We start from the raw sequence: 15,799 nt of genomic DNA, 5'->3' as shown, positions 1-15,799 counted from the left end.
TATGAGAAATATTCCAGAGGGAACAAAAATCTTTAAATTGTTTGCTGGTAAACACTGGTCCACGGTCACTTTTCACTTGAAGAGGTAAGCCCATCACAGCAAAACAGGAGAGCATATGGCTTATAAACTTTTTAGAGCTTTCTCCTGTCTGAGCTGTTGCCCACATAAATTTAGAAGAGGTATCAATTGAGACAAACACATATTTTTGTTTGCCAAAGTTTGGTATGTGGGTGACATCAATTTGCCAAATAGCATTAGCTTTTAAGCCTAGGGGGTTAACACCAAGAGTCTGAATAGCAGGTGTTTTTATGAGACTTGCACAGGAAGAGCATGTAGCTAGGATATGTTTTAATTGTGGTAATGGAACATCAGGAAATCGAGCTCAAAGGCCTTTAAGATTAACATGGGTTAGGGAATGAAAGTCAGCAGGATCAGAGACAAAGACTAGAAGAGCTCCTGTGGAGGCAAGGCGGTCAGCTGCAGCATTCCCTTCGGACAGGGCACCAGGAAGAGGGCTGTGGGAACGAAGGTGCTGAATATATAGTGGTTAGGTTCGAGAAGAGAGCATAGAGGCGATTTGAATCAAAAGAGGGGAAAGTGGGTTGTCATCAATTTTCACATAGGAACGAGCAAGTCATGGAAGTAAGTTAACAGTATACACACTGTCAGAAAAAAGGTTGAAGGATTCTGGTACAGCTTTTAATGCAAGGAAAACAGCATAAAGTTCTTTGTACTGAGGGGAATTCTCAGGAAGCTCAGTAAAGAGAGGTTTAGGAGATTGTTTGTCTGGGTAATATATAAGGGCAGCATCTCCCTTTTTTCCACCATCAGTGAAGACTGTAGGAGCAGAAGGAATGGAATCTCGAGAGAAAAGTTTAGGTGCTAGTAGAGGCAAAAGAGGTAAAGAAGCTATCAATTTATTGGAAGGAAAATGGTTATCTATTTGTCCTGGAAACCCCATGAAGTTTATGGCAAAGCGGGAATGATGGCGTATGAGCCACTCTGTATCTGTGAGAGAAAAGGGCAGAATAATTAAATCCAGTTCTTTCCCTAAGACCTGCACAGACCTATTTCTCCCTTGGCGAACCATGAATGCTAACGTGTCTATCTCAGTGAGGAGTCTTGGAGTTCCTCCTACTGGCATGTGAAGCCACTGAAGAACCCCATGGATCTGCCACAATGCCCCTACTACTGTGGGGGTGGAGTTGAAGATTAGAAGGTTTACCAGAGAGGAGAGAGAGAATCGAACAAGCTGCATGTGCTGGAGGGCCTGGTTAACCCTTTCCAGTGCCGAGGAGGCCTTGGGAGTTAACTTACATTTTGAGGAGGGCTGTTTGTTTTCTTTTAACAGGTCAAACAGTGGTTGGAGGCAGCTTGTAGGCAGATAGAGATACTGCCTAAGCCAATTTAAATTTCCTAGAAAACTTTGTAAAGAAGCAAGAGTAAGGCTAGAAGGAAAGGTGACATTAGATTTCAAGGGGCGAATTTGCGTTAAAGAAATCTCTGAACCTAAGAAAGATATTGGAGGAATTAGCTGTATCTTCTCAGGAGCTACATTAAGGCCACTTTTCTTTAATGCAGGAATGAGAAAATCATGTAAGGCACAGAGATCTGTATCTGATTTTCCCCATATTAAAATATCATCTGTATAATGAAAAACATTAATGCCCTTATTGATATATGGGATAAGAGCAGATTTAACAGCCTCCTGACAAATTGTAGGACTATTGGCCATACCCTGGGGCAGCACTGCCCATTCAAATCTGTCAGCAGGGCTGGCGTTATTAACAGAAGGAACAGAGAAGGCAAAACATTTACAATCTTGTGGATGCAAGGGAATAGAGAAAAAACAATCTTGTATATCAATAGCTATGATTGGAATCCCCGTGGGAATTGCAGAAGCAAGAGGCAAACCCCTTTGGAGGGAGCCCCAGACCTGCATGGTTTTATTAACCACACGGAGATCTTGGAGGAGGTGCCATTTTCCCGAGCGCTTTTTAATCACAAAGACAGGAGTATTCCATGGGCTTCGAGAATGAAGAATGTGTCCCAAGGACAACTGCTCTCGGACGAGCTCTTTTAAAATTTCTAGCTTATCCCTAGGCAAAGGCCACTGTTCCACCCAGATTATTAGGCTCATTAGAAAGCCAGCTTAAGCGGGGTGTTTAGCTACGAACAGTGACATTTAGTATTGGGGGTGCTGATTAGACTTGGTCTCTCGGGAACGAGTATTACGCTCTGCAGAAGCATCTGTGGATATCCTAACATCAAGACATTCCAGAAGATCCCTGCCCAGTAGGTTGGTGCTAATATCAGCTACCAAAGGGTGGAAGTGTCCGGTAGAACCTTCTGGGTCTTCCCACATGAGTGAATCTCGTGTGAGAAATGATTGGGTCACCCCTCCTACTCCATGTATATTGGGTCCAGGGAGGAGTTCCCAATCTTGGGGAACCTCTTCTTGCCTTAAAATCATCTTTTCTGTCCCCATGTCTATCAAAAATTTAAAAGGAATATTGCCAATCCTTACTGTCATAGTAGGATGACTGCATTCTAAAACAGGAGTGGTCTACAAAATCTCAGGCCCCGAATTTGTACCATTCAGGGGCGTGCCATCTTTATGAAATTTGGACCAACAATCTCTCTTCCAATAAAACCCTCTATGACATCTGGGACAAATTGTCCGTGGCTTCTGGCTCCCTGACTGGAGGCGGGGTTGTCCTGACTGGAGGCGTGGTCGCAGCTTATCTGGACATTGGTTACGCCAATGCCCTTGGTGACCACACTGAAAGCAGGCCCCATTTTGATTACATGGGGTAACTGCATAAACCTGTGTTGTAGTGGGTGCCCCCTAAGAGCCTGATGTAAGTTCCTGTGTCACTAAAATCCAATTATCTGGGTGTAGGTGTTTAAGACTAAGGCATGCCTGATGGAATTGTGGAACTATGCTATCCCAAACAATAGAATGCAGGAGGAGAAAGCGGACTTCAGGATTATAAATCTTTCTCTCTAAGGTTGCCCCCCCCCCCGTGAGATGAAATTTGCTAAGGATTCATCAGTGACTTGGTGAAGAGAGTTAATGGGGACTGATGACTCCACTGTGGTTGGGGTTACCCTTTCCCAAGCTTGTGTTGCACAGATGCATACCTGTTCAAAATAACCAGTTGGAAACTTAGCTTATGCCTGCTGAGTTCCAGTTTCAAACTCTCCTGTTCCAAACAATGCATCAAAATTCCATTCTAGCTGTTTGTGACTATTTTCCTGCGATTGTCTAGAGCATTCGTCATGGAAGCATGCCTTCCATTGTAGATAGAGGGGGTCTGGTAGTGCAGAACAAGCCAGGTCTTTTCAGTCCTGGGGGTGTTTAGGTGCTGGTAAAAACTCCTTAAAATGGACTTGGTCCATGGAGCGTTAATTCCTCCTCTTTGGAGGAGTATGGGTGCCACACCTGAGGGTTTTGTCTATTGGGGCCACATTTACTGGGAAGGTGTGGGCTTGGTCTGATGACGCAGGGGAATTAGTTACAGAAGTGGAAGCTGCTGTAGTGGCTACAGGGGAAACTGAGCGCGTATCTACAGGGACGGAGCTCTTGGGACAGACTGCAAAAGGTTTAAGGTCTCTAAACGCTGAAAACATATCCTTTAACTGCTGTATCTCAGCCACAAGGTCTCTTAATGATGAGGTATCAGCAGGGGGAGGAGTCGAAGAAGCAGAAACCTCAGGGGAAGCCGAAACTGGGGGAGGAGTCATAGAAGCGGAAGCCTCAGGGGAAGCCGAAACCATGGCAATGGGGTCAGCTGGGGGCAGGGTCAAAGGAGGAGCGGCTGAACACATGTACGTGTCTGTGGGGACAGAAGTTTCGGGGCTAACTGCTGATCATTTAGGGCATTTAAGTTTTGTGCACATATGCTTTAACTCTTGTATCTCAGCCTCAAGGTCGCTTAACCTCGTGGCAGAACACCTTGTACATATCTTGTAAGTAGCAAATATAGCCATGAGAACCCACGGTGTAGCAAAAATTAAAGCGTCTCTGAGATTGACAACCTGTCTGAGGAGAGAAGGATATAATGTCTGGGACACCTCCTCATAAAATGGAAAAAGTCCCATTGAGGGGGAAATGCGGGTCCACTTACCTGTTCCTGAGCGAATTCTGGGGACCTCAGGCAATGCCACCCAGTGGGGACTGAGTGCGGGACACGTTGGGCACCAGGTGTTGGGCTTCGCTGCAGAGAAGAGAGGCGGTCCAGAGCAAGTGGGGTACACAAATCTTTATTTTTGGATCAGGAGGGGGTGGCTCAGGCCACATGGAGTCAGCTGACAATGGCCATCCCCATGACCTCACCACTGGTCAAGAGCAAGAGGGAGGGGGGGGTGCCGAGAGAGAGAGCCCAGATGGGGGGGAAGTGGGAGAGCTTTTATTGGGCAACAACCAGGGGTGACGTGGGGACAGGATTGGTTGAAGGGGGTACTGCTAGGATTTCGTGGGGCATGGTAAAACCTGGGGCAGAGACTGCATCAGAATAAGTCCTCAGCATCCGGGTTAGATAGTGTTGCTGAGGACTTATTCTGATGCTGGCTCCGCCCCCAGGTTTTTCTATGCCCCGCTAAATCCTAGAGTGCCCCCTTTCAACCAATCCTGGCCCTACACGTCACCCCTGGTTGTCGCCCAATAAAAAGCCCCCTCACCCCTCCCCTCTCTCTCTCTGGGCTCTCGGCTCTCCCTCTCTGAGGTCTCGCTCCCTGCTCTCCCCCCGTGGTCGGCCATTGCCGGCTGGCTCCACGTGGTCTGAACCAAACCTCCCCCCCATCATATTATAAAGATTTGTGTACCCCTTTGCTCTGGATGTCCGCTCTCTTCTCCGCGGTGCAGCCCGACACCAGATCGCCGCAACAACAAGATAGCATAATGGTTATGCAGAGAGAGTCTCATGCCTGAGGCTCCAAAGTCCCAGGTTCAATCCCCTACACCACAATAAGCCAGAGCTGTGCAGTGCTCTGGTGTTTCTGTGTCTGTCTCTCTCTGCATCTGTCTCAAAAATAAAGAAGAGCAAATGTTTGTGTCACCAGGAACTGTCATCATTCATCCTAATAACACCATTTTTTGGACTACCTGCCTCAATGAGTCATTAGTCTGTGTGAACTGAGAATTTGGGAAGGAAGAGAGTTGAGGGGGATCTGGGAAACCACTGGAATGTGAAATGGTATAAAGTGACCAATTTGTGGTCGGCTGGTGGCACACCTGGTTGAGGGCACATGTTAAAATGCACAAGGACCCAGGTTCAATTTCCTGGTCACCACCTGCAGGAGAAAAATGCTCTGAGTGGTGAAACCTGGCTGCAGGTGTCTCTCTGTCTCTCTCCTCTCTACCTTCCCCTTCTCTCTCATTTTCTGGCTGTCTCTATCCAATAAATAAATAGAGATCTATATAAATATATTTTTAATTACAAACAAAGTGACCAATCTGAGATTATAAAGATTGTACTTGCTTGAAGGGAAATGAAGGTGATGCTGCCTGCAGCCCCTGGGAGCTCACCGGGAAGCTTCTAAGGTTAAGGCCCCTGGACCTCAGGAGGGGTCTAAGCCCTAAGGGAGATTCCGGAGCTTTGGAGAGGGCTCAAACTTTGCATGTGGGAGGCCGTGCCTCCTCTCACCTCCACTCTCCTCTTTCTGTACCACCTGGAGGTCTGGTCGGGTCTGTGGCCCGGGAAAGGCACATACACTTTTCTGTGGTATGCGCTGTGGTATTTTGTCAGTGATTTTGGTGAACTGAGGATTGAAAAAAATGACTCAGGTGTTTATAGACGGACAAGCTAGGAATTTAGGAGAATTTATTAAAGAATCAGACATAACATTCAAGCCTAGAGGGAACCTGAACCCAGGAACTGCCCTCAGATGAAACTGGGGTCTTTCGGGGGGGGGGGGGGGCGAAGAAGCTAGGAGTCTATTTCAGGTTCCTAGAGGTCCATGACTTTAGTAGTTTTTGCTTGATCCCAATAGCTAATATGAAGGTGAATTAAAAATATTGTCCCTCTGGCTTACCAAATAAAATAAAAGTATTTTAAATACAAAGTATACAAAGAGAAATTTAGAGAGAATATGTGTGGTGACACTATATGCCCTGACACAGTGGTGACATCAGCTTTGGCGACAGAAGCCTGACAGAGTGTGCAGTGATCTACACAGGCACCTGGTGGACTGTAGGTGAATCCAGACTGGTGGTGTGCAAAGCATTGTGGGTAGGCTGAATAGACTTAAAAGGTCAGCAGCCGGAACTCTGGGGTCTCTTTGCCTGCGGCTTCTTCTCCTGGTCAGATGCCTCTCAGTGGAGGTGCTCCAAGCATCCATCCACCATATCTACTTCTCCAGGGAACTGAGCACGTGTGACTCTGCAAGCCGGCAAACTTTTAGACCCCTCTACAGCCATGAGCAACCTTTACCAGAGTTTATAATTGTTTATCTTATGGGACTAAAATTTGATAACCATATTCAGACTTTATAGACCTAGTGTACACATACCCTTGATGATAATTGCTTATTTTGACTTTTACCTGTTTCACCCTAGTAAACCGTGTATTGATTAAACCAGTTCCCAGCTCCCGCTGTGAATTCTTCTATACGCGCCACAAGCAGCCCAACTCCCATACTCGCTTTTTAAGTTAATTTACAACAAATATATACTTTTGAACTAGACAGTTACAATTTATGCAAAAAGAAAATAAAGATTCACATATTGTAGCATCCATTGTTATTCCACTGTTTTACATTCACTGGTCTCACTAGTACAAGTACCTTACTAGGTCTGTAAAGTAATTCTACAATGTCTACACAATAAGAATTGTTTTTATAATGCCAGGGATTTTATATGTGCAAAAATGTGTTATTGATTTGAATACATCTAAGCATTGTTGACATCAGGAAGTTCTCAGTACCAAGTAGATTTTTTCATATATTAGAATTTATGATAAAGAATCAAAGTACTTACTCATATTCTGTATATTTATAGAATATTCAGAGGTATAGGTTCACATGGCCCTCTGACTCCCTACAATTATTTAGATATATTTACTTATATATTAACACAAGAAGAAGAGATAGAGAGACAATAAAAACAGAACATATCTCTAGCCCATGTAGTGCAGAGGCTTACACTATTATATTGAAGCACAATTCTCTGCATCATGTCTCAGGTTGCATCTCTCTCTCTAATCTTTAGTAGAGTTTATACTCAAAAGATTGATTTCCATTGTGAATATTTTCATGTGCTTGAAAATTAGTGGAAATCTGAAAGCTTTATGACTTTCTTGTGGTTTGGTTTCACTGTGAATCCTTTCATGTCCAAAGAGAGGACCAGAATGACAGAATGTTTTCAACACTGCTTGCATTGACCAAATTTCTCTCCATTGTGAGTTATTTCATTTTGACAAAGATGACTGGCTTGAATCCATGTTTTGCTATTTACTTTCACTGGGTTTCTCTCCTCTGTGAGATCTTTTATGTCTCCAAAGAACACTCACTTAAATGAATGTTTGACTACATTGTTTACATTCATGAGGTTTCCTCCTCTCCACTGTGAGTTCTATCATTTAACTGAAGAGAACTAGATCCCATGAATGCTTTACTTCATTGTTTACATTCATAAGGTTTCTCTGTACTATGAATTCTTTCATGTGTCTGAAGACTACTGGAACAACTGAATGTTTTACGACACTGTTTACATTCATCAAGTTTCTCTCCACTAGCTCAGCTTCCCCAGAGACCCACCCTACTAGGGAAAGAGAGAGGCAGACTGGGAGTATGGACCGACCAGTCAACGCCCATGTTCAGCGGGGAAGCAATTACAGAAGCCAGACCTTCTACCTTCTGCAACCCACAATGACGCTGGGTCCATACTCCCAGAGGGATAGAGAATGGGAAAGATATCGGGGGAGGGGGTGGGATATGGAGATTGGGCGGTGGGAATTGTGTGGGGTTGTACCCCTCCTACCCTATGGTTTTGTTAATTAATCCTTTCTTAAATAAAAAAGAGAAAAAAAAGTTTCTCTCCACTGTGAATTCTTTCATGTGTCTGAAGACTACTGGAATAACTGAATGTTTTTCTACAGTTTACATTCATAGGGTTTCTCTCCACTGTGAGTTCTTTCATGTGTCTGAAGACTTCTGTATATCCTGACTGTTTTACTACACTGTATACATCCATAAAGTTTCTTTCCACTGTGAGTTTGTTCATGTTCCTGAAGACTACTGAAATGCCCAAATGTTTTACTACATTGTTTACATTCATAGGGTTTTTATTATGAATTATTTCATGTGTCCGAAGATTACTGGAGAAAGTGAATGTTTTACTACACAGTTTACATTCACAGAGTTTCTATGCACTGTGAGTTCTTTCATGTGACCAAAGATTACTGGATTGCCTGAATGTTTTACTACAAATTTACATTCATAGGGTTTCCCTCCACAGTAAATTCTTTCATGTGTCTGAAGATTATTGGAAGAACTTTATGTTTTACTACACTCATAGGGTTTCTCTCCACTAGGAATTCTTTCATTGCCCGAAAATGACATGAACAACTGAATGTTTTACTACATTGTTTACATTTATAGGGTTTCTCTCCACTGTGAGTTCTTTCATGTTCCTTAAGACTACTGTATTGCCTGAATGTTTTACTACATTTTTACATTCATAGGGTTTCTCTCCACTGTGAATTCTTTTATGTGCCCAAAGACTACTGGAACAACTGAATGTTTTACTACATAGTTTACATTCATAGGGTTTCTCTCCACTGTAAATTCTTTCATGTTTTTGAAGATTACTATAATAAGTGAATAATTTGTTGTATGCTTCACATTCTTGAGATTTTCTACCATTCTGATTTTTTTGCCCTCAGAGATTTTCACTGCTGTATTACTGTAAAATAATGAACAATTAATTAATGACATTTTAATGCATAAAACTGTAATTGATTCTATGATCAAGATGCAGGAGATTATTTTACTTAATAAGCCACAAAATCAGATATTATCAATAGATTCACTAAAAATGCAGACTGAAAAAAATCACAAATATTCAAAATTATAAATGATCTCCAGGGAGTCAGACCGTAGTGCAGTGGGTTAAGCTCACATTGCAAAGTGCAAGAACTGGTTAGGATCCCAGTTCAAGACGCCAGCTCTCCACCTGTAGGGAAGTCGCTTCACAGGCAGTGAAATAGGTCTGAAGGTGTCTCTCTTCCTCCCTATCTGCCCCTTTCTCTCTATTTATCTCTGTCTCTATCCAATAACAATTTTTTTTTTACTTAAATCTTGAATCAAAAGTAAAGTTTAAAAGTTGGTAATAAGGGGCTGGGTTTGGGAGTCGGGAAGTAGCACAGCAGGTTAAGCACACATGGCGCAAAGTGTAAGGACAGGTTGAATGATTCCAGTTTGAGCCCCTGGCTTTCTACCTGCAGGGGAGTCACATCATAGGTGGTAAAGCAGGTGTTTAGGTGTCTATCTTTCTCTCCCCTTCTCTCCATTTTTCTCTCCTGTCCAAAATCAATGACAGCAACAACTACAACAACAATAAAACAAGGACAACAAAAGGGATACAGTAAAAAAAATTAAGAAAACATATTTACATGCTATATGTCAAAGGCCTAAAGAACAATATATGTTCTCACACAACTCAGTAGGGTAACATAAGTAACCACAGCAAATGTGCAGAAAGAAATTTATAGTCTCTTTAACCAAGAAGATGTTTAGTCACAGGGCAATTAAAAATAGCTCTTGGGAGTTGGGCGGTAGTGCAGTGGGTTAAGTGCAGGTGGTGCAAAGCAGAAGGTCCAGTGTAAGGAACCGAGTCTGATCCCCCCTCTGACTCCCCAGCTGTAGGAGAGTTGCTTCACAAGTGGTGAAAAAGGTCTGCAGGTGTCTTGTCTTTCTTAGAAGATTAGAGAGAAAAAAGACATCAGAGGAAGACTCATGAAGTTTCCCCCCCCCTTTCATGTTTATCTGTGTTGTCAGGGCTTGAAACTCAATATCTCGGTATGACAAAGTTGCACTTTACAACACGAGTTATATTTTGGTATTCAAATATTATTTCACAGGCGCTTTCTGGGGGCATACCAAGTAGAGACCACAAATGATCACCTGAGAGATCCCAGATGGGTTCAAGACCCATCTCTCCAACAGCTGTAGAGGGAAGTCTCAATTGAATGTGCTTCACCCCGCCCCCATTTCTTGTATCTAGTTATCTCTGTATCTATATCTAACATGACATTCAAGAATGTTGACACAGAGTCCCAGTGATAATCCTAATTGGAAAGTAAGAGTTTGAAGAGTAAGTGGCTGGGCAGAGAGCATAGTGATCAAGCACAGTACTTCCATACTTGAGGCTTTCATTCCCCAGCATCACTATAAGCCAGAGTTGAGCAGTACTCTGGTCAATCTCTCTTCCTCTCACTCCTTCATTAAAATAAATTTAAAGAAAAAACAAGGGCAACAAGAGCGAATAAATACATAAATATTGAAAAATAAATAAATAAATAAATAAATAAATGTAAAGGTGCTGGGTTGTGGTGCACCTGGTTTAGCGCACATATTACAGTGCTCATGGACCTAGGTTCAAGTCCCCGGTCCCCACCTGCAGGGGAAAACTTCACGAGTGGTGAAGCAGTGCTTCAGGTGTCTGTCTGTGTCTCTTACTCTCTATCCCACCCTTCACTCTCCATTTCTAGCTGTCTCTATCCAAATAAATAGATAAATACAATTAAAAAATTTTAAAATCAAGTTTAAAAAAGTAAAAATAAAATAAAATACATTAAAAAATGTAAAATAAATGAGTCCTACTTCCCCAAAGCACAGTCCAATTAGGTAAATATTGAGACAGGTTGGGAGTATGGACTTACCTGTCAACACCCATGTTCAGTGTGGAAGCAATTACAGAAGCCAGAACTTCCACCTTCAAGACCCCACAAATGATACTGGGTCCATACTCCCAGAGGGATAAAAAATAGGAGAGCTATCAGGGTAGGGGATGAAGGGAGTCAGGTGGTAGCACAGTAGGTTAAGTGCACGTGGTGCAAGCACAAGGAACGACATAAGGGTAGGGGATGGAATATGGAGATCTGGTGGTTGGAAGTGTGGGGAGTTGTTCCCCTGTTATCCTATAGATTTGTGCTTCCGTTATATAAATAATAATGAAATAATAGGGAGTTGGGCGGTAGCACAGTGCATTAAGTGCACATGGTGCAAAGAGCAACGACAGGCATAAGGATCCTGGTTCAAGCCTCCGGCTCCCAACCTGCAAGGTAGTCACTTCACATGCAGTGAAGCAGGTTTGCAGGTGACTGTCTTTCTCTCCCCTTCTCTGTCTTCCCCTCCTCTCTCCACTTCTCTCTGACCTATCTAACAATGACAACAACAACAATAATAACTACAACAATAATAAAAAACAAAGGCAATAAAAGGGAAAATAAATATTTATAGAAATCTAAAGAGATTTTTAAAGAATAAAAGATTTTTAAAGAATAAAAGAAGAAAAGATTAAGTGAAAAGAGCAATACAAGGGAGGGGAAGATAACATAAAGTGTCTGCCAGAGGCTCTCAGGTTCTAGGTTCTAATCACTGACCATAAGCCAGGGATGAGCAGTGCCCTGGCAGAAAAAGAGAGAAAGAAACAGAGATACAGAAATATGATGGGCATGAGCAGTGGCTAAGGCACTAGACTCTCAAGCATGAGGTCCTGAGTTCAATCCCTGGCAGTTCAATCCCATGTACCAGAATGATGTCTGGTTCTTTCTCTCTCCCCCTATCTTTCTCATAAATAAATAAAATCTAAAAAAATTATTAAAAAAAAAGAAATATGATGGGAAAAACAGAAACAGTAAATTAAACATGTATCAATTAAAGGACAAATTTTTCAAGAGGAAAAAGAAAGACTGATGTGGGGCAAGTCACTTACCCAAGAAACTGCCATCTCTTCTGCTTTCCCTGAATGTCTTTCAGGCCAGAAAATGGAAGATCAATCACAGCAATAGCTTGAGACTCTGTTTAAATCTATCAGCACAGCCTCTTCACTGGACAGTATGGGACCTAGATGGGAGACACAGTAGTGAATACAAGATAGAATATACTAGCTGTGCAATGTAAACAGAAGAGGTTATGGGAACATTTAGTGAGTTATCCTGCCTATTAGGACCATGACAAAGCCCACAAACACGACTGACATCTCTTTCCAACATTTTAATTTTTCTTCAACAAAAGCATTCACAAAAATCTACTATAACAGGAGTTGGGTGGTAGTGCAGCATGTTAAGCACACATGGCACAAAGCTCATAGACCAGCCTAAGGAGAGATTAAGGCACCCACAGTATATTCAGTAGTTGAGAGTTATGAGAAGCAATTTAGAGTTAGATTTGCATGTTGTAATGCACCAGAAACTATTTTAGGTATAGGAGAAATACGTAAGATATTCCTGGAGTTTTTATGTATGAAGAGAATTGCTAAAGCAATTCCATGTGGCCTAGCCACTGTAAATATACTTGATATTAAGTGACCACGCACAGAACCTAGCTTCAGAAATCAGTACCCAATTAAGGGAGGAGTGGAAGAGATTAGTGAAACGATTCAGATCATGCTAAAGGAAGGAGTTACAGAACCTACTCAGAGCTTTAACTATAACAGCCCAATATGGCCAGTTCAGAAGCCCAATGGGAAATGGAGTGCGCCGCCCCGTCACGACCACCAGAGGGACTGACAAAGTCATCTCCTCTGGACTTGCATTCAGACTTCAAAGAAGCTGGGCAGAAGGACGGGAATGGGTCGACGCATTCTCCCCCCATTATTGCTACAAACAATTATACTGTCACAATTGATTAATAATGCTTTGGCAGTGCCTGGTGGGAATGGAGAGTCAGAAGCACCCCCTCTCCCTTACACAGGAGCAAATTTGAAAGTTACATTATGAAAGTGGAGAAGGTGGGTCAGCATAGACGGACAAAACAAGTCATGTTATGACTTGCCCCTCATAGAAACAATACAGAGATTGAAGCCTCCCAGGTACAAGTTGACATATTGAAACAAAGAAAGATTAATAGTTAAACTGTACCAGACCTAGATGACCAGTGGTCCACGACTAGGCAAAGATCTGTACGCCCCCATAGAAGATTAATGGTAGAGATAGCCCTCAGCAAAAGTCTAAAACAATTCTGGGTATGACCTCCCCTGAGAACAGAACGATACAAAGTATTGTACCCATTCTTTACAGTTATGGGGGAATAACATGTAGCCTGCCAAAGCCACAAGACTATTGTTACTTCTTTATGAGCTGGTTGCTTAGACAACCTGAATATAACCTGAAAAAAGTATAAAAGCTAATGCAGTTTCACTATTAAAACGAGTCCAGATTCACCCTCCAATAGAGTGTGGTGTCTATCTGTTCTCCCAAACCGACTCCTGACCCACCTGGGAAGTTGCCTTCAAGACCCCTGACCCTCCTGCTGCTTGTCCACTGAGTGGTCTGCGGCAATGGAGGATGACAGTGGACTATAGAAGAGTTCGTGAAAGAACAGGAAAGATGCCAGGACAATCACCAGATGTAGAAGTTATATTTCTAAGAATTAGGAAGGCTTCACCTAAATGACTAGCCACCATAGACTTACCTGACATGTTATTTGCCATACCTTTAGCACCAGACTCTAGAGAGATTACAACTTTCTCATGGCAGGGGAAGCAATATCAGTTTAGTTGAGTCCCACAAGAGTACAGAAATAGAAGAAAACCTCCTAGAGTACTCTCCTCCCTACCAACCTCAACCTCCCCCAGTCCCACAGGAAACCCCGGCAGCAGGCCAGGACTTATAGAGCCCTACTCATTTGAGAGCCCGTACATCCCAGAGAACCCCCCAATTCAGTGGCCCTGCCCCTCCAAGCCATAGAACCCCTGAATGAGAATGGCGAACAATTGATGCAGTACTGGCCATTTTTCACTAGTGACCTTTATAATTGGAAAATGCAGAACTGTAAGTTTTCAGAAAAACCAGCAGCACTCATTGACCTGTTAGATTCTGTTGTGTTTACCCATCAGCCAACCTGGGACGACTGCCAGCAGCTTTTACAGATTCTTTTTACCATGGAAGAAAGAGAAAGGATCATCTTGTAAGCCCGAAAACTCATGCCCAGGTTAGATGAGAACCCCACCGTAAATCAGCCCTGATAGATGCCAGTTTCCCTCTGATAAGAATCACCTGGTGGGAGTCGGGCTATAGCACAGTGGGTTAAGCGCAGGTGGCGCAAAGCACAAGGACCAGCATAAGGATCCCGGTTTGAATCCCGGCTCCCCACCTGCAGGGGCATCCCTTCAGAGGCGGTGAAGCAGGTCTGCAGGTGTCTATCTTTCTCTCCTCCTCTCTGTCTTCCCCTCCTCTCTCCATTTCTCTCTGTCCTATCCAACAATGACAACAACAATAATAACTACAACAATAAAACAAGGGCAACAAAAGGGAATAAATAAATAAAAATAAATATTAAAAAAATCACCTGGTATTTTAACTCACCTGAAGGTAAGGAGAAGTTCTAAGTCTATTGCCAGACTCTAATGGGAGGTCTCTGGGTGGCTGCATGCCAACCCACCAATTTGGCCAAGGTTAGTAGTGTGCAACGGGAAAAGACAGAAACCCCAGATGCCTTCTTAAAAAGAATTATGGAGGCATATCAAATGTTCACTCCCCTATATCTAGAAGCTCCAGAGAATAAGTCAGCAGTAATTATGTCCTTTGTAAACCAGGCTGACCCTGATAACCAGAAAAAAACTCCAAAAAATAGATAGATTAGCAGATAAGTCTTTACAGGAACTACTGGCAGCAGTGGAGAAAGTCTTTAACAACCAAGAGACCCCTAAAGAACTCCAGTTATGAACAATGACAGCAGCTAGCAAGCAACAGACTCACAACATCACTAAGGTATTGTTGACAGCTACCACAGCACTCCCTCAATAGAAAGGCCAAGAGGGCCATCCTCCCTGAGGATTTGAAAAGAGCAGAGGCCCATTTGGGGAGGGAGAAAAGAAGCTCCTTAAAGATCAATGTGCATATTGCAAAGAGATAGGTCACTGGGGCAGAGAGTGTCTGAGAAAAAAGGAAGACAAAAGGACAGTGGGTTTGTATTTTAATTGATACATGTTTAATTTACTGTTTCTGTCTGTCTCTCTCTTTCTGCCAGGGCACTGCTCATCTCTGGCTAATGTTGGGTCAGGGAATAGAACCTGGAACCTGAGAGATTAGGCAGAAACTTTACATTATCTCCCCACCCTTGTATTTATTTTCACATTTCTTTATTATTTAATTTTTATTTATGAAATAATGTTGCTGTGGTCTGGGAGGTGGCACAGTGGTTAAGGAACTAGACTATCAAGCATGAAGTCCTGGGTTCAATCCCTGGCAGCACATGTACCAGAGTGATGTCTGGCTCTATCTCTCCTAACTTTCTCATTAATAAAATAAACAAAAATCTTTAAAAAAAAATGGAAATACTGACCAGACCATAGGATATGAAGGGTACAATTCCATACAGTTTCCAACACCAGAATGCCATATCCCATACCCTCCCCTGATAGCTTTCCTATATTCTTTATGCCTCTAGGAGTATGGACCCAGGGTCATTATGAGGTCCAAAAGGTGGAAGGTCTGGCTTCCCCAGTGAACATGGGTACTAACAGGCCAGGCCATACTCCCAACCTGTCTACCTCTTTTTGTATTTGGTCAGAGCTCTGGGGAAGCAGGACTCTCTTATTTTAATTTTTAAAATTATTTTAATGAGAGAGACC

At 42.8% G+C, this 15,799-nt stretch overlaps 2 protein-coding genes across 2 annotated transcripts in view; one reads left to right on the top strand and one right to left on the bottom strand.

Moving 5' to 3' along the window:
• Positions 1-12,193, bottom strand: part of LOC132542430 (zinc finger protein 709-like) — a 159,282-nt gene extending 147,089 nt beyond the window's left edge. Inside the window, exon 1 of the mRNA XM_060205044.1 lies at positions 11,939-12,193. The gene's annotated coding sequence lies outside the window, so the exon portion shown is untranslated. The remainder of the gene's footprint in view (positions 1-11,938) is intronic.
• LOC132542404 (zinc finger protein 14-like) overlaps positions 1-15,799 on the top strand; it is a 72,583-nt gene that overhangs the window by 13,800 nt on the left and 42,984 nt on the right. The gene's annotated exons all lie outside the window — the stretch shown is intronic.

This window comes from Erinaceus europaeus, chromosome 13 (assembly GCF_950295315.1).
Source record: "Erinaceus europaeus chromosome 13, mEriEur2.1, whole genome shotgun sequence".
Classification (NCBI taxonomy): domain Eukaryota; kingdom Metazoa; phylum Chordata; class Mammalia; order Eulipotyphla; family Erinaceidae; genus Erinaceus; species Erinaceus europaeus.
This window is presented reverse-complemented; position numbering and strand designations above follow the sequence as displayed.